We start from the raw sequence: 23,285 nt of genomic DNA, 5'->3' as shown, positions 1-23,285 counted from the left end.
TAAATTAATACAGTAAATTGGTACCACTAGAGTGGGGCACAGCTCCAGACCCCAGATTGGTAGATGAATTGACAGCTTACACAGTGTGCTTGGAAAAGCCACAGACACTCACCGCCAGCCCATGAAAGTATTCAGGAGAGGGGCTATACCCTGCAAAGCCACAGCGGCAGAGCTGCCCAAGGCTTTGAGAGCCTACCTCTTGCATCGGTATGCCTGAAAATGTGGAAGCAAATTTGGAGCTGGGTAACAAGCAGAGGTTGGAACAGTTTGGAGGGCTGAGAAGAAGACAGGAAAATGTGGGAAAGTTTGGAACTCCCTAGAGACTTATTGAATGGCTTTGACTGAAATGCTGATAATAATATGGACAATGAAATCCAGGTTGAGGTAGCCTCAGATGGAAATGAGGAACTTGTTTGACCTGGAGCAAAGGTGACTCTTGTTTTGTTTTAACAGAGACTGGCAGCATTTTATCCCTGTGAAGGGGTGGCCTGCCCCTCCAACCTGTGGGTATATCTCGTCAGGTGGGACGAGAGACTGAAAAAAGAAATAAGACACAGAGACAAAGTACAGAGAAAGAACAGTGGGCCCAGGAGACTGGCACTCAGCATATGGAGGACCTGCACTGGCACCAGTCTCTGAGTTCCCTCGGTTTTTATGGATTACTATTTTCACTATCTCAGCAAGAGGAATGCAGTAGGAGAGCAGGGTGATAATAGGGAGAAGGTCAGCAAGGAAACATGTAAGCAAAGGCATCTGTGTCACAAATAAGTTCAAGAGGAGGTACTATGCCTGGATGCGCACATAGGCCAGATTTATGTTTCTCTCTGCCCAAACATCTCAGTGGAGTAAAGAATAATAAAGCAGCATTGCTGCCAACATGTCTCGCCTCCCACCATAGGGCGTTTTTTCTCCTATCTCAAAATTGAACAAATGTACAATTGGGTTTCATACCAAGACATTCAGCTCCCAGGGGCAGGCAGGCCACAGTGACCTTCTTCTATCTCAACTGCAAGAGGCTTTCCTCTTTTACCAATCCTCCTCAGCACAGACCCTTCACAGGTGTCAGGCTGGGGGATGGGCAGGCCTTTCCCATCCCACAAGGCCATATTTCAGACTATCACATGGGGAGACCTTGGACAATACCTGGCTTTCCAGGGCAGATGTCCCTGCGGCTTTCCACAGTGCATTGTGCCCCTGGTTTATCAAGACTAGAGAATGGCGACGACTTTTACCAAGCATACTGCTTGTAAACATTTTGCTAACAAGGCACATCCTGCACAGCCCTAGATCCCTTAAACCTTGATTCCATACAACACATGTCTTTGTGAGCTCAAGGTTGGGGCAAAGAGGTTGGGGCAAAGTTATAGATTAACAGCATCTCAGGGCAAAGCAATTGTTCATGGTACAGGTCAAAATGGAATCTCTTATGTCTTCCCTTTCTACACAGTAACAGTCTGATCTGTCTTTCTTTTCCTACACCCCTGCCCTAGAGATTCGTCAAAATTTGAACTTGAGAGAGATGATTTAGGGTATCAGGCAGAAGAAATTTTTAAGCAGCAAAGCATTCAAGATGTGACTTGGGTGCTCTTAAAGACATTCAGTTTTAAAAGGGAAATAGAGCATAAAAGTTTGGAAAATTTGCAGCCTGACAACGTGATAGAAAAGAAAATCCCATTTTCTCAGGAGAAATTCAAGCCAACTGCAGAAATTTTCATAAGGAGGAACCAAATGTTAATCCCCCAAACAATGGAGAAAATGCCTCCAGGATATGTCAGAGACCTTTGCAGCAGCCCCTCCCATCATAGGCCCAGAGGCTTAGGAGGGAAAAATGGTTTTGTGGGCCAGGACCAGGGTCACTCCACTGTATGCAGTCTAGGGACTTGGTGCTCTGCATCCAAGCTGCTCCAGTTGAAACTAAAAAGGGCAAAGGTACAGTTTGGACTGTTTCTTCAGAGGGCGGAAGCCCCAAGCCTTGACAGCATCCATGTGGTGTCGAGCCTGCGAATGCACAGAAGTCAAGAATTGAGATTTGGAAACCTCTGTCTAGATTTCAGAAGATATATGGAAATGCCTGGATGCCCAGGCAGAAGTTTGCTGGGGTAGGAGTGGGGAGGTGGGAGTTAAGGAGAACCTCTGCTAGGGCAATGTGGGAGGGAAATGTAGGGCCAAAACTCCCACACAGAGTCCCTACTAGGGCATTGCCTAGTAGAGCTGTAAGAAGAGGGCCACCATCCTTCAGACCCCAGAATGGTAGATCCCTCGATAGCTTGCACCATGCGCCTGGAAAAGTCACAGATACTCAATGCCAGCCCATGAAAGTAGTTAGGAGAGGGGCTATACCCTGCAAAACCACAGGGGCAGAGTTGCCCAAGGCTTTGGAAGCCTACCTCTTGCATCAGTGTGACCTGGATGTGAGACATGGAGTCAAAGGAGATCATTTTGGAGCTTTAAGATGTGACTGCTCCATTGGATTTTGAACTTGGATGGGGCCTGTAGCCCCTTTGCTTTGCCCAATTTCTCCAATTTGGATTGGCTGTAATAACCCAATGCCTGTATCCCCCTTGTGTCTATGAAGTAACTAACTTGCTTTTGATTTTACAGGCTCACAGGTAAAGGGACTGTGGACTTTTGAGTTAATACTGAAATGAGTTAAGACTTTGGGGGACTATTGGGAAGGGATGATTGGTTTTGAAGTGTGACAACATGAGATCTGTGAGGGGCCAGGGGTGGAATGATAAGGTTTGGCTCTGTCCCCACCCACATCTCATCTTGAATTCCCATGTGTTGTGAGAGGGACCTGGTGGGAGGTAACTGAATCATAGCGGCAGGTCTTTCCAGTGCTGTTTTCATGATAGTGAATCAGTCTCATGAGATTTGATGGTTTTATAAGGGAGAGTTTCCCTGCACAATCTCTTTCCCTTTGCCTGCTGCAACTAACATAAGAGGAGGTGACTTGCTCCTCCTTGACTTCTTTTATGATTGTGAGGCCTCCCCAGCCATGTGGAACTGTAAGTTCATTAAACCTCTTTCTTTTGTAAATTGCCCATTCTCGGGCATGTCTTTATCAGCAGCGTGAAAGTGGTCGAACACACCATTATTCACTCTTACTCCTTTGACAGATAATTGTAGATTCTCTTGCATGTGCTGAGCATAGTAACCTTAGATCTTAACCTGAAAGAGCTAAAAATTGGGAAACAGACAAAGAGTTTAGGAAGAGGGGCTCATGGACATGTCAGTGGGTAAGAAAAAGATGAGAAAATTGTGGCATTCTAGACACAGTAATCCCTCTCTTTTTTTGTGACTCAAAAGAATGAATTGAATGAAGAGAAAACTACAGATTTAGGAGCTACTTGGGAGCTGATAGGACAAACCTCATATTGTACTTTTAGCTAATAAAATCAGACTTTAGAGCCAATGCCTGTTCTATCTATATTCTGTCTCTCCAGAATTACGAACTTGATTATTCTAAAAGGGAACCTCATCTTTCTTGTAAATTTTATTAATTTTTTGAGGCTTAGGATTAATACTTTTAATTCCATATTTAGAATACCATTTTGAAAAATAAAAACACATATAAATACAATATTAATTTTCAAGCCAAAGACAATTTTTAAGGGGGGCACATTTTATATTGGGACTATTAATTCTTTAAATTAGTTATTGGTATTTAATTTCCTGTTTAAAATAAAACTCACATTACAAATTGAAAGTAGACCAACATTTTCCCTCAAAGTTTAGATGTTACATAATTTTTTTCTCTTCAAAATACACTATCTAGGCTAGTGATTTTCTTTTCTTTCTTTTTTTGAGAAGGAGTCTCATTCTGTTGTCCAGGCTGGAGTGCAGTGGCGTGATCTCAGCTCACTGCAACCTCCGCCTCCTAGTTTCAAGTGATTCTGCTGCCTCAGGCTCCCGAGTAGCTGGACTACAGATGTGTGCCACCACGCCTGGCTAATTTTTGTATTTTTAGTAGCGACGGGGTTTCACCATGTTGGCCAGGCTGGTCTTGAACTCCTCACCTCAGGTGATCCGCCCATCTTGGCTTCCCAAAGTCCTGGGGTTACAGGCACGAGCCACTGCGCCAGGCCCCAGTCTAGTGATTTTCAAAATTGTTTATACTTAGGAATCCTTAGGCAAGTTTCCAATTTCTATGGGCATCACTTTTCTTATTTCCAGAAAGTGATTCAAAAGATAAACTCTGAAGTTACTTCAAATCCTAAAAATTTATATTTCTAAGTTTATTCTAACAGCAATGTCCTATGAACAAATTAGTAAAATAAAACTATGATCTAGTCCAAATTCTTCTCAGGAACTACAAGGTATAAATACTTTGGGGGAAGAAAGTATTGGGGAAACAAGGAGAATTAAGGCAATGGAAGTGCTTCTGGTCTTTCCTGACCAAGAAAACCAAACATTCTGAATTCTTCACCTGACTGAAAGAAAACAAGCCAGGGGTCCAAGAACAGCTGGATTCCCAAGAACTTTGGTTTCAAAAGTTGCTAAGCCTTGGCAGCCTTCTAATATTTTGTGGGGAGAAATGGCAGTACCTATAGGAGACAATCATGCTGCTGAGCTACCAATGGGAAAGGGTGACTGGTGGCTTTGAACACATCTTCCTTGATGGCTTAACTATATTAAAACCACTTCCCACCTCCTTCCTCTTGGTCCTTAGCAGGAGTGGCTGGGCTCGGCCCTAGGGTGGGTTGAAATTTGCTGTTGGATGGTGAGTTTCCATCTTGGTGGATGTTTTCAATGAATTTCTGATGAACTGAATAAGTGAGGTCTTTGGCCTTATAGATGACATTTGAGAGACATCTCTTTTATTATTTAATTTAGTTGCTGCTTAGTGAGAACAAATAAAAATCAGGGACAGTGTTGAGGAGGAGGATGAGGATGGCACTTGGAGAATGACAGTGCACATTAAAGGCATTGAGAAACCCTACAGAGCCAACTTCTCTAAGGCACGATGGTTGAACGAGAATATTTTGCTACAGAGACCTTTATTTTCTCCACTCAAACACCTGTTAACATTCCATGAAATTCACTTTATGTAATTCTTGAATGGACTTTGTTGAGATAACAAGCAAGATTAGTTCAAGCTACTAATAACTCTAAGGTTACTGAAACAGCCTCAGTCAATCAGTTCAGAAAGAAAAAGTTTTTCATTCCAGAAGCTAGGAGCCAAGTATCTCCTGAGGAGTTGAGAAAGTCTTCACTTTTGAGAGAACATAGGATGAGTTGGGGCCGGTGAGAGAAAAAACTCAAGCAAGACAGACCCTCCTTGTTCAGCTGGACAATCAGCAGTCGTGATGCAATGAGATATAATGCTTCTTTTTCCTATTTTCTCCCTTGATAAAGAGAAGTTACTTAGAAGCATTAAGACCAACTATGTACTAAGCAGAGACTGTGCTGGGCAGTATTTGCTCTGCTTCTTGGACTGAGAACCCTTCTTCACAGAACACTTTACTAGATGTTGGTCTGGAGAACACTCTTTGGAAAGTGTGGTTCTGTTCATTCTATGATCTCTCTTCCTGAATGTAACAGGGCCTATATCCCTTATAATGTGCCATGGATCCCCTGCTCTGGGCCAACTATCTTTAAGTTTTCCTTAGCCAACTCCCATCCATAGGCAGGCTCTAGTTCTTTTGGGAAAACAGGTTTCATTTCTCACCTATGGTTGAAAGTCAGCGTCAAAGTGCAGCATGTGTTAATGGCCAGGTCACCATTATAACTTTCCTCTAAAACCATCTCTTGCCTGCTTGGATTGTAGTTACCTGTCTTCCTCAAGAATAATAACAGGGTTGTTCTACCGTGAAAGCCTGCTTCAATTCTCCATTGCCACTTCCTTTTTCCTCCCTTTTGATGTTGAGACCATCCATTGGTCCCAAATACGGCTTTGATTATTGAGAACCACGTACATTCTCTGTTGGCCTGTGGTCACAGCTCCTTTCACTTATCCTAGGTGAAAATCAAGGTAACTATGAGATAGGATCTTCTCAGAGGAGGTTATAATGTTGACATTTTACATTTTGACTAGTATACTCTACATTCAGGGAAACAAATACTCACATCTTAGGGCTATATAACTAATACAGCATTTCCCCTTCACCCCAAAGCTTTAGTGTCATTTATATATCTAGATATCTATTTTCTCTTTGATAAATTATATTTCTTTTCTTGTTTGTTAGATGACAAAGCCTACTTCATTTACTCTGTTTTTCACAAATGTACTCATCATTTATTGTATACTACGTATAATGTGCTGAATGTCAAAGAAAAAACTGGTCTTTGCCCATGAGAATCTCAGAGTCTAGAAGAAATATATTATAAATAACCAACAAGAATGATAAGTAATAAAATCTAGATAGCACAATGTGAACAGAAAAATAAGTGACTGAGTAGAAGAAAGAGGGAGGAAATTACCGATGTTCTCAACATGAAGAAACATGAAGAAAATAGTAAAGCTATTTCTTGATAGAGAAGTAGAAATTCTTCAAGTAAAGAAATGCCTGTTGGTTTGTATGCGTTTAGCAGGTGGGAGTGAGGCCAGGAAAAGGAGGGAGAATTGTTCTTTGGTGTGCTTCATACTGCTTGCTGATCTCAGCAGTGTTCATAGAGACAAACAGAGCCCAAAGAAGTGACTCTTTCTTAATATAATGAGTTTTTTTGTTTGTGTGTGTGTGTGTGTGTGTGTGTGTGTGTTTGTAAAGAGAGAGTTGGTTTGATGTGAAGCTGGCCATGCCACACTAGATACAAAGTATTTACTCAAACCGGTCTCCTCAAAGGCTCACAGGCTACGGTTTTTATGGACAATTTGGTGGGCAGGGGGCTAGGAAATGGGTGCTGCTGACTGGGGATGAAATGATAACCATGTGGAAAATGGTCCTTGTGTACTGAGTCTCTCTCTGGGTGGGGCCACAGGATAAGCTGAGTCATGAGTCACAAGTGTCTGGGTGGGGTCAGTCTCAAAGATATCTCAAAAAACCAATCTTAGCTTCTTTAATAGTGATGTTGTCTACAGTAGTAATTGGGGAAGTCCCAAATCTTGTGACCCCAGCCACATGACTCCTTAGCAGTAAGGGATTATAGAAACTATGCCTACATTTTAGCAGAATTCAGGTCTCATAATCCTAACCTTGTTGCCTTTCATTAGTTTTACAAAGGTGGCTTAGTTTTGGGAAGGGCTATTGTCATATTTTCTTTAAACTATAAACTAAATTTCTCCCAAAGTCAGCTCAGTCTATGCCCAAAAATGAACTAGTATAACTTGGAGGTTAGAAGCAAGATGGAGTCAACTATGTCAGATTCTTCTTGCTGTAACGACTCTTCTTTACCACTAAAGCCCTCTGCAGTGCTTTGTCCTTGTTCTGAATATTATGAGTTCATAAGAAAAGACAGGACAATGTAAAATTAAACCTCTTTGCATAATTTTAAAAAAAGTGTTTTGGTAAAGCCAGAAGCACTCATTTCCCAAAGAAAATGTTAGTAGTATTTAACAAGCTGCTTAGTTAATCAGAATTACTCCATTGTTATTTTACAGTCTGGCTGAAGTGGAAAGCCCACTGCCACATTGGAGCCAGGCTACACTGAAACATTTCTTGGAGCTTTAAAACTTGGTTTACAAAAAGCAGATGTTTAGTATATCATATACTAGAAAATAGCAGCAAATCTTGGTGGGATGGATGGGAACAGGACTGATATGAAAATGAGGATACTTTTGCTGTTGAAAAACAGTGGCTGCACTCATTCTTTGGGACTTTAAAAAACAGTGGCTGCACTCATTCTTTGAGACTTTAAAAAACAGTGGCTGCACTCATTCTTTGAGACTTGACAGTATTTGAAGCTATTAAGAGCTACTCAATCAAACTTGCTTTGTATATATTATCAAAAATACTTAACTAAAGAATTCCTGTTGGCAAACTGCCAAAGCTTAGCCTCTGCAGAAAGGCCAGATACAATGATAATTAAACTATGCAGTTCTGTGTCTGGCTTTGTAAACGATCAGATATATGCTAAGTATCTGATTTAGTAAATGACAAAGACAAGCACAGGGATGCACGAGCAATTGGGCAGGACAATTAAGTTGGCTTAACTGGCTTTGTCTTCTCCTTCTGCTGCTGGTATTGCTGCCTTCCTTCTTACTCTGGGACAACTCTGGTTTACCAGAGGAGTAAGATCTGTATTCTCAGGGACACGCAACCAAATTGTAGGGTGGTTTTATTTATTGGATCAACTATCACATATTTTGTCTATCTTTTATTTTATTATTATTTTTTTCTGAGATAGGTTCTCACTCTGATTGCCCAGGGTGGGGTGCAGTGGCATGATTTCAGCTCACTGAAGCCCTGACCTCCTGGGCTCAGGTGATTCTCCCACCTCCACCTCCCAAGTGGCTGGGACTACAGGTACACGCCACCACACTCAGCTAATTTTTTTTGTATTTTTAGTAGAGATGGAATTTCGCCATGTTGGCCAGACTGGTCTTAAACTCCTAGACTTAAGCAATCCACTTGCCTTGGCATCCCCAGAATGTTGGGATTACAGGCGTGAGCAACCATGCATGGCCTTTTATCTATCTTTTAGAAACCTAGGAATAATATTGGGGGACTGGATGATTGAGACAGTAATTTACAACTCTTTGGAACCCAAAATACTTTATAATGTAAGAGGTTCCCAAGAATTGCATTACCACTTTCAAACTTGTAGATGTGAATATCCAGGAGGTAGTCTGCCCCTGGGGTTTGCAGGTCTGTGGGAAGATGTGACAGGTGACCCAATAAGTAAAATTGCCCTACAATTTGGTTGTATGCCCTAAGAATACAGATTTTCCTCCCTTGGTAAACCAGGATTGTCCCAGAGTAAGAAGGAAGGCAGTAACAACAGCAACAGAAGGAGAAGACGAAGTTAAAAGCACAGATAGATAGGACAGGGGTTGACAACCCCCACCTAAGTCAAAGAGGCCAAAAACACCACTGCTGAAAGATGGAAGACGCACAAAGGCACAAAGGAAGAGGGTGACCCTAGACAAGAAAAGGGACAAGTCATAGAAGATGTGGTACTGGGGAGAAGCAACGGGGGTCTGGGTACCCTGGGCCTGGGGAAGTGAGCAATGCAGAGTCTGTGAGTCTGGAGAGCAAGAGTCAAGAATCCAGGCTGGGAGCTTGGGAGCAAAGCAGGTAAGAAGTCCATACTGAATAGCAGGAAGGGCAGGCAAATATAGAAATGGTGATTTTAAGAACTTTGACTGTTATTTGGAATGAGATGGGAAGATAAGAGCTTAGGACAGTGAAGGGACATGGCCTGACTTGCTTAAAAAGGATCATTCTGGCTGCCATTTTAAGGAAATTTATGCTGAAAAATGTCTATCAAATGTTAGAAGCGGAGGGACAAGTAAGGAAGCTATGGTAATAATCCTGGTGCAAGATGATGGTGGCTTGGACCAGATAGGAGAGGTGGGGATGATAACAAGAGACTACATTCTTGACATGTTTGAAGGTAGAGCTAGTATAATATTCTGACAAACTGTGAGAAAAAGAGAGAGCGGGGGAGAAGATGACAATAAAATATTAGTCTAAGCAAATATGAGGTTGGAGTTGCTGTTTACTGAGAATTTGAGAGAAAAAACAAATTTGTTTATGGATGTGCAAGTTTGGGATATTATTAGACTTCCAAGTGGCAACACCAAGGAGACAGCAAGACACTCTGATCAGGAAGTCAAGAGAGAGAGAGAGATCTGAGCTGTAGATGTAATTTTGGAAATAACTATTTTATAATTAAAAGAGTATAACTGGATTGTTTGAAACAAAAAAAATAAACCCTTCAGGTAATGGATACCCTATTGACCCTGATGTGATTATTATGCATTGCATGCCTGTATCAAAATAACCCAGATATCCCATAAAAATGTACATCTACTATATACCTATAAAAATTAAGAATTAAAAAAGAAAATTACCTATTTTGTAGATAGTATTTAAATCTATGAAAATGAGTGAGATCACCAAGAGAATAAACAAAGATAAAGAAGAATAAAAAACACAACAAAGACTGAAGCTTGGACAAAGTATCCTAATGCTTAGAGGCTGAGGGATAAGTAGGAACTCACAGATGAGATGGAGAAAGACCTGCCATGAAGGTAGTTGGAAAATAAAGACACTGTGAGGATCTGGGCTTCAAGAGAAGAAAGAACCTCAATAAGATGGGGCAGATCAGTGAGTTGAGTGGAGTCAACAGGATGAGTGAGAGGAGGCCTGAGCCTGATGGTCAGTGAGCAGGAAGGACACTGACTAGAACAGTGTTGGTGGAAGAGTGGAGGGGCGAACCCAGATAGGGAGAAGTCAAGAGAGAATGGGAAGAGAGAAATGGAAAACAGAAATACACGAAACTCCTTCATGAGGGTTCTGGATGTAACCAGATATAAGGAAAAGTATGCAAAATATTTAAGAGATCATGATAATATGAAGTGGGAATAATTGATGTATTCATTAAGGATTCTCTAGAAACAGGCCCTGAAACAAACGTTTGAGTGCAAAGTAACTTATTTGGTAAGTGTAGAAAACACTAAAGGCAGGTGGAGTGGGAAAAGCAAAAGCTTGCATTATCAAGCTAGCTACTGCTGTGGATCCCTGGAGCTTAATCCCGTGGGCATATGCTGGGAACCAATATAAAACACACACTTCAGAATGGCCCCACCCGGACACAGGAGCAGGGGTATTTATGCGTAATTTCCCATTTGTCTTTGGTTGAGGGCAGCTGGGGGTGAGGGAGTGTTAATACCCAGCCAGTGTTAATTCTCAGCCTGCCAAATGTGGGGATAAAGTAGTCTTTCCATTTTGGGGGAAAGACTTCAAGCACAGATGTTTACTGGCAGTTGGAAATCCACCAGAATACCTCAGTGTAACTGTCAAGGCAGGCACTCCCAGCACCTACTACAACTGATAATGGAAGAGAAAGAGGCATGATGGTTGTAGCCATGCAGGTCAATGGGAATGTCGTCTAGTGTGCAACTGGGAGGGCTGGCCTCAGATAGGAGCAGGGAAAGAACAAGAGGCACAAATGCATGTGAATAAGTCATGATGTGAGACTGGAATGTTCTCTTTTGTTTGCTTCTATTTTCTCAGTAGAGTAAAAAACTAAAGTCATCAGCTAACAATGAGGATTAGGGGGAACTGGCAGAGGTAGAGGAGAGAGAAGAACGTATGAGTAGTCCTCTGGAAGAGGGGTAAGAACGTGGAGAGGGGCATGGAGCAGGGTTGCCAGGAAGCAACAAAGGCCCAGTTCAGGTTAGTGGACACGGTTGGGGGCTTGTGTACTTTATCCCAGACGTGTTCAGCTGAAGTAGCTGCAATCTTTAAGTAAACAGAGAGTTAGTTTTCTGAGTTATAGTTTAGCCGATTAAATACAATGACACAAGAGCTGTGCACAGAAGTGAAAAAGATTTTTAATACTGCAGGGAAGTGAGAATATCAGGGCAGTTTGAGACAGTGCAGCGTTGGTCAGATCACTGGATTGTGAGTTCTCAGTGGTGAGTATTGTCAGACCTCAGTGGTGTGAGGTGAGGAAAAACCCAATTGAGATGTGGTAATAGAGAAAGTGAGCTATAAAGATAAGATGCTACTGGAAATGTGATCTTGAGGTTGAGTTTATAGTGGGTGTCTTAGCCTTTTTTTGTTGTTGCTTATAACAGAATACCTGAAATGGGGTAATTTATAAAGAAAAGGAATGTATGTCACATAGCTATGGAGGCAGAGAAGTCCAAGGTCAACAGGCTGCATCTGGTGAGGGTCTTTCCTGTTGGTGGAGACCCTCTGCAGATTCTTGGGGCACACAGGGCATCACATTGTGAGTGGGGTGAGCATGCTAGCTCAGGTCTTTCTTCCTCTTCTTGTAAAGCCAGTTCAGTTCCCATGATTGCCCACTATTTCATTAACCCCTTAAGTGATTAACCATGAATGGATTTCTCCACTCATAAGGACAAAGTTCTCATGACCCAGTCTCCTCTCAAAGGCCCCACTTCTCAATACCGCCATATTTGGGATTAAATTTCCACATGAGATGTGGAGGGGACACCTATTTAAACCATGGTGATGTGTTTAAGTGATAGGTAATGGTAAACTCTTGGGAATGTTGATGGATATGAGTAACTGAAGTTGGGTAGAGAGCATAAAGGAGATTATGCAATTGAGTGGTTAGGACGTGGGATCATCTGCTTGTATATTGAAATCACTGCTAATATTGAGAAGAGTGAGTCTAGAGAGTGGACAATGAACCCAGGCACTAAAATATTGAAGAGATGATCAGGAGTGACCTCTGGGGTTTACAAATGAACACATGCAGGAGGGGTAGTGGGTGTTATCATCTGATGATGTAGGATTCAGAACTGAGGAAGTTTAAGGAGGGGAGGATAAACAATTCAGAAAGTTTTACAAAATGGGTGTCATTGAGGATCTTGATAACAGCCAGTTAATGGGATGGTTAGGACAAAACCCAACAGGGGAAAATGGGAAGTAGCAAAGTAAAAACAGTGAATATAGATATGTTTTCAATAATGTTTGAAATAAAAGTGAAAAGAGAAATAGAGTAAGAGGTGGAAGAAAACATGTGACAAGGGATTTTTAAGAGGTGTCATGGAGCAGGTTTCCTTGAAGCTATATCAAGATTGGTATTTGTTTATAAGTGGTTTCTTAGGAAGTTCTCTTAGCAGCAATTACTGTATGGAGGAACAGGAAGGAGAATTGGGCAGAGGGAGAATTTGAGTGGTGATGTAGCTACAACAGCAACTGAAGCAGATCAAAGAGCTCTGAGGCTACGATGGATCTCCAGATATATTTCAAATTGAGGCAAGAAAGTCAGGCATTTGTGTGCTGAATTGATAGTCATTGGATGTAGGCAGATCTTCAGCTCTTTCTGCCCTCCAGCTGAAGGAGATAAGTTTGTGGTTACATTCTTTCAAAGACTCGGTGTCTAAATTTGTGATAAGTTGCTCTCAGCCTTTTATTATCCTTCTCCAAGTATCAAAATCCTCTAGTCAACTAATTGATTTCATAGACCTTGTAATTATGACTTCCTCCAACTTCTCAAACACCTGAGCTATTGTCCAAGCCAGTTTATCCCCTTCCAGCTGTTACTCATGCCAGTCCACCACTAGTAAAGTTTTTGGACAGTTTTACTAATGTAATATGTTACAGTCTATTGATACTCTATCCATCAGTAATGGGACTCAGCTGGCTGGTGGGTGACCCAGTTCAAACAGTTTTAGAGACTGCTTCTTAGGACCACTGTAAAGGTTGAGCTCCCAGAAAGAAAATCAAGATAGAGATACGTGTTCAGTTTGCAAGGGAATTATGAAAGCAGGATTGAATAGAGGGAGGCGCTGAACTGAGATTAATTTGTGACAGAGCCTTCAGTTAATTCCAGAAAGAGCTCTGCAATGGTGATACTCTTTAAACCAGAGATTTCAACTGGATGTGGTTTCCTTTTCTAGGGGACCTGTGGAAATGTCTGTAGACAATTTTGATTGATGTAAGTGGAAAAGGGTGCTGCTGGTATCCAGTGAGGGAGGCCAGAGATGCTCCTCAGCATTCTCAGTGTACAGGACAGCCCCTCCCAACAAAGAATTATCCAGCCCTAAATGCTGATAGTGTTGAGTTGGAGAAACTCTGATTTATAGACGTCTCTAATCAAAGCAAGGACCAGAGCCTCTGTACACTTTCAGTGGTTTGGGATTGCCCCCAGGGAGAGGTAAAATGTTGGACAAGGCAGCTCTCTCACCCTTAATGAAATTTCCAGAGTGAGATCCTCCTGTGAGTGTGGGCAGTTTATGCTCCTGGCAGCTAGGGGAACACGGAACTCAGGCTCAAAGGGAAAGATCAAGGTGCATCATCTACTACATGGTGATCGTATGCTAATGGAATGACTTTTCTGTATCTATTTCTATCAGTTGCTGAGGGAGCCAGAAAGAACATGACCTCAGGTCTGGATTGTAGTGCACAAACGAAGCTGAAGATTGCTGAACAGCCAAACAGGTTCAAAGTTAATTGTACATGAGATGTTTGGCTCTCCCCTGAGCTGAGCAATTGGCTAGACCTTCTATTGGTTTTGATGATACTGCTCTGTACCACCTGAGCTCTGGGAAGCAACCCCTGCTGCAATTCTTACCAGTCTTTCTTGCTGGGCCAGCATACAGGCAGCCAATCTGGGTTGAGTGGAACAGTAGGAGTCCCAAGCAGGGATGATTAGCATGCCCTTCTGGCATTGTGCCTGGCTACCGAGCTTGGGCATTCCAAGGCATCCTGTGGTAGGTGCTTAAGAAGGTAATTAGACAAGCACAGCCTCCCTTTTCTCTGTCAGATCCACCAACTTACCTGCATCTGATTCCAGAGCCTACCTTCCCTCTGTTTTGATGCAGTACCTATTTTTGCTCCTAATCAAGACCAGTCCTTTCTCTTGTGTTTAGGTTCCAACCCTTCTCTTCAACTCAAGTAACTTGTTTCTATCCGATTATATTTTCCTTTCTACTGGACTATTCCCGTGAATATACAAAAATCACCTAATAGAGCCTGCCCATCCAAAAAGCAAAAAACAACACAAACCTGTCTGCTTCTCCTCAACACACTCCAGTCTTGTCCACCCTACTACACTGAAATGGCTTATGATGGGTCTCCTAACAGCTCACCATTCATACCTGCTGCCAAACCCATGGTCTACTCATTGAACTTGAAGAGTTGGTAGCATTTGACACACTGGGCTGCTTCTTCCTTCCTGAAGCATTTTCCTCTTAGCTTTCCCAGTACTCCATTCTTCTGTTTTTTCACACCTTATTAGCTGTTCTTTCTCAGTCTTCTTTGCCAGTTCCCTCTCCTCTGTGAGATGGCTAAATGCTGACACTTATTGGGGTCTGTCCTTAGCTTTCTACAATATCTACATTTCCTTCCTAATTTCTCTTATATTGGGCCATAGCATTAAATACTTCCTTTGAGCTGAACACTCTCAAATTGATACAGCCAGCAACATTCCCTCTTGATACCCGAATCATCAATTCAACTGCTGACTAAACAGCTCTGCTTTGTGTCTGATGGTTCTCTCAATGTTAGCATTCCCAAACAGAGTTTGGACACAAAAATCCCTTCCAGACAACTCCCTACAGTGCTTCTCCTTTACCTTCCCAGCTACTTCCTACCCTCTGCTCAAAGTAAAAAAAAAAAAAAAAAAAAAAAAAAAAAAAAAAAAAACCTAAACATAATCTTAGATTTTCCACTTTTCTTTTCTTTTTTTTTTAAGAGACAAGGTCTTGCTCCATTGCCCAGACTGGAGGGCAGAGGTGTGATCATAGTTCACTGCAGCCTCAACTTTCTGGGCTCAAGTGACCTGCCTCAACCTCCAGAGTAGCTGGGACTACAGGCACATGCCACTATGCCAGGCTCATTTTTTAAAGTTTTTGCTAAGATGGTGTCTTGCTGTGTTGTCCAGGCTGGCCTCAAGTGACCTCCTGCCTCGGCCTCCCCCAATGCTGGGATTATAGGCTTGAGCCACCACACTGGTCTGATTTTCCTCTTTTCTCCTACAACACAACCAGGTGAGTTTTGTTGACTCTACCCCCCAAATGCATCTTTAATCAGATCATATTTTACTTCTCTACTGCTGTTATTGTGTTAATTGAAGTCAAACTTTGTTCACCTATTCTACTAGCATGGAGACTTCTTAGCAGGCCTCTGGCTTTCCAATAGTCTCCCCATTCTCTGCACTAAATCCTGCTGATCTTTAAAAAATATCAACTAGATCAAATAACTTCCCTACTAAAAATCAACCTATTTTGTATTGTAATTAAAATAAAATTCAGAATGAATTTTTCCATTCTCACAAAACACTGTATAATTTGACCATTGTTCCTTCTTCCACAAATCTGTAAAGTTTCCACTTATTCACAACATTCTGGCCATGCTGGCTACAGTGAATTAGAAGAAGTTTCTTAATTTTTCACTCCCTCCTTCTGTCACGTGACCTTGCAATGCACAAAAGTGGGCCAAGCATCTCCCTCCTCCATTGGATTTGCATTGGGCCTGTGTCTTTATTTTGTTTGTGATGCTCGTGGAATTTTCAAATGTGCTTATGAGGGTTGGCTTGGCATCTCTCAGCTCTATGGCCAGCCATGGAAGATCATGCTGTAGCATGATCTTAGCCTGGGCTCCAGAAGGACTTGTGGGAGAAACTTGACCTGAATTCTAGGCCAAGCACAGATCATCCATAAACCTCAGTTAAAGTGGCCCCAAGTGATCTACAGAACTGTGAGCAAATACAAAAAGAAGTACAATTGCTTGTATCTTAAGCCACTGAGTTGTTGGACAATCTGTTACATAACATGATAGCAGTAGCTGACTGATACCCTGATTCCCTTTCTGACCTTGGAATATACCTAGCTCATTCTAGTCTCAGGAACTCTGTATTTTCTTTTCTCTGGAATATGGTGCCCCCCAAAGTTCCACTTAGCTATATCCTTTTCATTGTTCAAGTCTCAGCACAAATTTCATATCCACAGAAATACATTCTGTGATCATTCCAGCTAACGTAGCCATTGCCACAAAACCCAGCTCCTATATACCATTATCTTGTTTTATTTTCTTCCTGGCTTTTGTCACTACCTGAAACTATTTATTTGTATATGAACCTGCTTATTGTCTGTCTCCACTCATGATGATTCTATCTCCATGAGAGCAGGGGCTGCATCTACTTTATTCACTGCTGTATCTTTAGGACTTGAAACAGTGTTGAACAGATGAATGCATTCTGATGTGTGTACTGCACCATGCTCCGCCATATGCAGGTGGACTGTAAGTACCAGTGATGAGACCCACTGGCTTTTGTCCTGGTGTGGAGTCATGACTGGAAGACAGCCGACTAGCCAGAGACTACATTTCCCAGACCCCTTTGAATCCAGATTTGGCCATTGAGTTTGTTCTCACCAGTGGAATGTGAGCAGATGTGATATGGTATGACCATCCTATTCATGTTTTGTGCCTTCTGCTAGTGTGTGTGAGTGATGTTATGGTTGGTGGAGCTATAAAGTGTAAGAAGCCTGGATCCCTGCATTACTGTGAGGATAATAATCTCTAATGAACTGATAGCATGTGTTTGGATGATTTTATGAGCCAGGAATAAATTTCTATTGTGTGAAGCCAGGTCACTAAAATGTGGAGGTTTTTTTTTGTTACAGGAGTTGACTTTACCTCAACTAGGCCAATGATATGGTTTGGATCTGTGTCCACACCCAAACCACATGTCAAAATGTAATCCCCAATGCTGGAGCTGGGGCCTGGTGGGAGGTGATTATATCATGGGGGTGGTTTCTAACGTTTTATCACCATCCCCCTAGTGCTGTTCTCATGATAGAGTTCTCACGAAATCTGTTCATTTAAAAGCATGTGGCACCTCCCCGACAACCCCCTCTTCCTCCTGCTCTGACCATGTAAAGATGTTCCTGCTTCCCCTCCACCTTCCGCCATGATTGTAAGTTTCCTGAGGCCTCCCCAGCCATGCTTCCTGTACAGCCTGTGGAACTAGGAGCCAATTAAAACTCATTTCTTTATAAATTACTCAGTCTCAGGTATTTCTTTATAGCAGTGTGAGACCAGACTAATACAGGCAATAACCCATGCTTACATCATCCCAGACTCCTCATTTGTTTCTTGTTTATGTTTATGCAGATTTTTCATCATCTTGTAGAGATTTTTCTCATCCCTCTCCCTATTAGGCAACCAGCAGGAACTTCTTATAGCTTCTCAGATATCTTGAGCAATACTCCTAATGCCTTGCTTTTAATTTGCTGTGTTCTAAGAATCCAGATAGTTAAGCATACTACAACTCTGAATACATGCTATTGCATTCGGAGCGAAGTACATACATTTTGTGATGCTGATTTGGGATATTATGGGATATTGGGTGGTTTATTCTCTGATAAAGGATAATTGCCTGATAAAGGAGGGGTAATAAAAAGATGTGGAATTATGTGTTAAATGTAGAGTCACGGCCGATGTGCAACTGTTTGGAAAGTGTATGACTATTGCAATATTTAAAAGTAGAGCAAACGGCTACTTTTTCCCCAGAGCTTGGAAGGAACCTTGGTGAGGAGATAAAATTTCAAAAAGCTTAGCTATATGTTCTATCTATCTATCATCTATCTATCTATCTATCTATCTATCTATCTATCTATCTGTCTCACGTTTGCAATCTATCTAATCATCTATCTCACGTTTGCTATCTATCATCTGTCTCACATTTGCTATGCTCTAAGCACAACGCATGCTTATATACTTACATGTGTACCCATCCTGCTACATTATTTATTTGTGTTATACTTATTAAAATGCTTAAATTAAATATCTAGCCATTTATTATTATGACAATAATAAAGGTTTATGTTGCATAATAAATATTTATTTTGAAATCTAGTTCAATTTCACAGATGTCAAAAGATGTTTCACTCTCTACTAAACACATACACTCTCCACTGAAAGCTGGGCTTGGTCCAAAACCGGGGTAGTAAGTAAAGGTATGATATTGGCGATAGACATTAGTGAGAAATATCAGAAGCTTTACAAACAGACCTGTTTCCAATTTTGCTGTGCATCATTATGGAATTTACTCAGCTTCTCTGAGCTTTGATATTCTTATCCATAAAATGGAGTCTAGAAGTGCTGCCTGATAAAGTTGTGAGCATCAAATGAGACATGCAAGGCGTAATTCAAAACAGCACAGAGGTGATAATAAAATAAAATTAGACCGTGTTTTTTATTCTTCTTTATTTGTACATATTAATTAATAATATACAGAATCAGTGTTTGGTATGTGGGACATAATAATTTATACCTTTATTTTTTGGTTTCTATAAATATTAATTTTGCCCAGAATTCAACTTTATATTTTGATAATAAATCTGTATTGATTAAAAACAGTATTTCTTCTTTTAGATGATAACATGAATGCATTTAAACACAACTCTACAACTGGGTTACTATTTTCCACTTTAATTGCAGTAACAGAATATGCAAATTAACCATATTCTGAAATATAAAATTAACTAAAGATAAGCAGGTGATTCAGATTTTTGAAGGCAACCAAGTGTACTGAAGAGAGAAGAAAGTCAAAATAAATGTGAAAAAGCTAAAAGCAGAAGCTCTTATCATACAATGGTCCGGTTCATTTTTTCCTTTCACAAACTAATATTTCTTCCTAATTTTTTTTTGTTTTGGTACTTTTGTTAAACCAGGGAGTCCAGCTTTGAGTGTTTCCCAAGATGTGTTTCACGGGAGAGTTTATTTTGTCTACGGTATCCCCAGGGAAGCTTGTGGTTAATGATGTGCTCCTGCGCGCGCCTGGCAGCCAAGGGGACCAGACGAACAGAAGAGGCGCCCTGATTGGCTCTTGGGATTATGGCTTTATTAACGGGCTCTGACAGCCTGTCTGTCACCAACGCCAAGCGCAGAACATTAACTTGAACCGCGACAGCTCCACCCCCAGAGAAAATGGGGACCTAATGTGTTATAAATCAAGCTGGCTTTTGAAATCAATATTCCTAAAAAAAATACTACTGGAAAAAAACACATTCCTATTACTCAGAGTGTTGACATATTTATTAAAGTAGCATAAAAGCCACTGAGTTAGTCATTAAAAAATAGAAATGAAAATGTGACTATCAATTGAAACTTAGACTTTTCTACCTTTATGCTTTTTTCCTCTCTCTCTTTTTTGTTTTGTTTTGTTTTGTTTTGTTTTGTATCAGGTTCACACATTGCAAAGTAAATGGCCAGTTCCTTTCATCAATGCAGTATGAAATTCTGGTAGCTCAAGGCTCAAGGTTTTGAATAGGCACCATTTTTGGCTGACTACTTTGCCTAAATCATGCAGTGCTCAATAGACCTGGATGTAGATAGGCTGTACACTAAGAAATCAGTTCTCCCGAAGACGTTTGTTCTCCCAGGTGAATCTACCTGTGTGTGAAGTGCAAACGGGAGGTACAGCAAATAATAGCAGAAAAAGAATATGTAGAAATAGTTCTAATGGAGAGAAAGAAGTTTCTTTCTTCAAAAGAAACTTTATGTTTTGAGATAATTGCAGATTTCACATGCACTTGTAAGAAATAATGCAGTTACCCAGTTTCCTCCAATGGTAACATCTTGCAAAACTGTAGTGCAACATCCGGACCAGGAGATTGACACTGATAACAACAAGATAGGAACACTTCCATCACGACAAAGATATCTCATGTTGCCTTTTTATAACAACTCCCATTTTCCTCTAGCCTCCAAATTAACCCCTGAGAATCACTAATCTTTCTCTACTTTTATAATTTTCTTATTTTAAGAATTTGGCAAGTTGTTAGCCAGTATTTCTTCAAGTACATTTTCAGCTCTTCCCTCTTTCTTCTCTCTTTCTGAAATTCTGATGACATGGATGTTAGATCTTTTATTATAGTTTCACATGTCCCTGAGGCTCTATTCATGTTTTTCAGTCTATTTTTCTTCTTGTTCAGATGGATAATATCTACTGATTTATCCTCCAATTCAATGATTTGTTCCTGTGTCTCTTCCATTCTGATATTCAGCCCATTCGCTGAGCGTTTTATTTCAGTTCTATTTTTCAGCTCTGAAGTGCCCATTTGGTTCTTGTTCATATCTTCTATTTCTTTGCTGAAGCTTTCTGTTTTTTCATTTGTTATAAGCATGTGTGTAATTTACTCATATAATAAATGTTTGTACCATGCTTGAAATATTTTTCATAGCTGCTGCAAAATCTTTGTCAGATAATTCTGACATCTCTGGCATCTTGGTGTTGCCATTTATTATCTTTTTTATTTAATTTGAAATTTTCCTGGTTCTTGGTATAATGTGTGATTTTTAATTCAAACCTGGACACTTTCATATTATGTTAGTAGACTCTGGATCTTATTGAAAGCTTTTAACTATCTTTTTCTGATACTGTTCTGCCAATGAAAGGAGGGAGGTCACCTTATAATTGCCAGATGGAGGTAGAACCCCAGATCCCCCTGACCTGAGGGGGTTCCTCCTTACTGCTGGATGTCCACTGTGAGAGTTCCACCTCTCCACGAGGTCTCCACTGACAGTGCGGTGGGGATGACACTGCTACCCTTGAGTGATGGTGGAACTCCTGACTCTGCACCAGGTCTCCCCGACACTCCCTAGCAAAGAATCAGAGAAGCATTTGCTTCTGTCCTTACAGCCAGGTGGGGGGTGGGTGTTGGACTGGGTCAGCCTGGCCCTTACGGGTACAGGAAGTTTACCACCATTACTATGATTGACAAGCTTTCATAGGAAGCCCATGGTTGAAATTTGGATGAAACCATTTCCCAAAGTACAGGAGCTGGTGTTACCAGACTTCCTTACAGGAAAAGGTCCTGGGTGGAAAAAAACATGACATACCTAGTATACTCCTATTCAGTTTTTAGGTAATTTTGAATGTTTCTTAAAAAAAATCTTTTCGGTGATTGAGGCCTCTTTAAAAGGCAATGACAGAGAAGGTGAATAACATTCAAGTCACATCATCTCTTTGTTCAACATTCACTCATTCTGCTACTGTTGACTGAGTGAGTACTTTGTGTTAGCAGCTGTGCTAGGTACTGGGAACACACTGGTGAAAAACATACCACCTTGTCTCAAGGAGCTTGCCATACTGTATTGAAAGTTGGGGATTAGGTTTGGAAGCTAGTAAAAAACTTGGAATTTTGGGTTAAGACATTGGTACAATATCTTAATTTTGAAAATTAAAATATATAAACATGAATAGGCCTGTATTTGTAGTTGAAATAGTGCGTTTCTTTTTCTTTTGCTTAATTGTGTTTGGCTCTTATACTGAACAGGCAGCATGCATTTTTATCAACTTCTATGATCAGAAGGATGTTTAAAAATCAAGTATGTTTTCTATTTTAAGCTGGAATTTCATGAAATGGGTTATCTCTATTTCCCATTAGAGTAGGCAATAAAGCTTTGAAAAATATTTACAGAATTTAATTTCAAAAAATATACATGTAGTTGGTCATCACAATTTACTTTTCACTGTTGGCTTTAACTTGATATTAAAGACTCTGAAAAGAGACCCAACCGAAAAGGGACAGTGGCTCCCAGTTGAATAATGGCCAGGTCCAGAGAGGCAGTGGTGTGGGGAGGAGAGAAACTGAGAAACTGAAATAATCTGGCACTTACCACCTGGGTGACTCTAGACATTTAACTCTTCAAGCCTCAGTTCCTGCTGTCCTTTTTCCGATTTGTAAATTGCAAAGGGGAGACTGAGACCGTCAGGGAAATAATAGCATATAAAAAGCAAGTTGTCAACTGTACATCAAACATCAAGAAGAGCTTCCTTTGTTCTACTACTTTACACCCAGTGTATCTTCAAATACGCCTCCAAAATGATCAGATCCAGGGTAAGTTCCCTGCATGCTGACAGAAGAATCACAAAGACCAAGCTATAATTTGAATATTTGTCCACCCCCGAAAACTCATGTTGAGATTTAATCCCCAATGTGGCAATTTTGAGAGTTAAGACCTTTAAGAGGCGATTGGGTCATGAGGGCTCTGCCTCCTGAATGGATGAATCTATTCATGGATTAATGGATTAATGGGTTAATGGATTTATGGGTTATCACGGGAGTGGGGCTGGTGGCTTTGGAAGAAGAGGAAGAGAGACCTGAGCTAGCACGCTCAGCCACTTCACCGTGTGGTGCCTCCAGTTCTGCCTTGTGTGCTGCCTCCACCAGCAGGAAGGCTCCCGCCAGATGTGCCCCTTGAGCTTGGATCTTTCAGCCTCCAAAAAAAAATTTCTTTTCTTTATAAATTACCCAGTTTCAGGAATTCTTTTACAAGCTACAGAAAACTAATACAGACCAGGTGAGCAGAAATTCGCTTTTGCATGAAGATAAAGTAGATGTCGGCTCCTTTCTAGATTGGATTTATGCTTTCAGGTAGAATTTGAGATAACTCACTCTTCCAAATTTTTGATATCTCTTTTGATATCTCTTCCAAATTTTGATTCTTTAGGGCCTACGACACAGGTTTTAGATATAATTTGACAGACATTTAGGAAGCACAGAGTGCTGGATTCTAGATATTTAAAGATGAATTAAAATACAGTCTTTCATTTCTTTGGACCCGGACAGTGGAAACATCAGCATGATACAAAACATTTGATCATATTCTCGAAAATAGATTACATTATTATTTTTTCTTTCAATACATGACATCCAGATTAAAAAATCTTGAAACATGATGTTTTATCCT

The 23,285-nt window shown here is 40.9% G+C and overlaps 1 long non-coding RNA gene across 1 annotated transcript; it reads left to right on the top strand.

Annotated features, from left to right (window-relative positions):
* Positions 1–11,458: 11,458 nt before the first annotated feature.
* Positions 11,459–17,554, top strand: LOC126957189 (uncharacterized). Its single transcript, XR_007726686.1, has 4 exons — positions 11,459–11,524; positions 13,940–14,024; positions 15,469–15,574; positions 16,820–17,554. It is a non-coding gene; the product is annotated as an uncharacterized LOC126957189 (long non-coding RNA).
* Positions 17,555–23,285: the final 5,731 nt, after the last annotated feature.

The sequence above is a fragment of the Macaca thibetana genome, chromosome 6 (genome assembly GCF_024542745.1).
Source record: "Macaca thibetana thibetana isolate TM-01 chromosome 6, ASM2454274v1, whole genome shotgun sequence".
Classification (NCBI taxonomy): domain Eukaryota; kingdom Metazoa; phylum Chordata; class Mammalia; order Primates; family Cercopithecidae; genus Macaca; species Macaca thibetana.
This window is presented reverse-complemented; position numbering and strand designations above follow the sequence as displayed.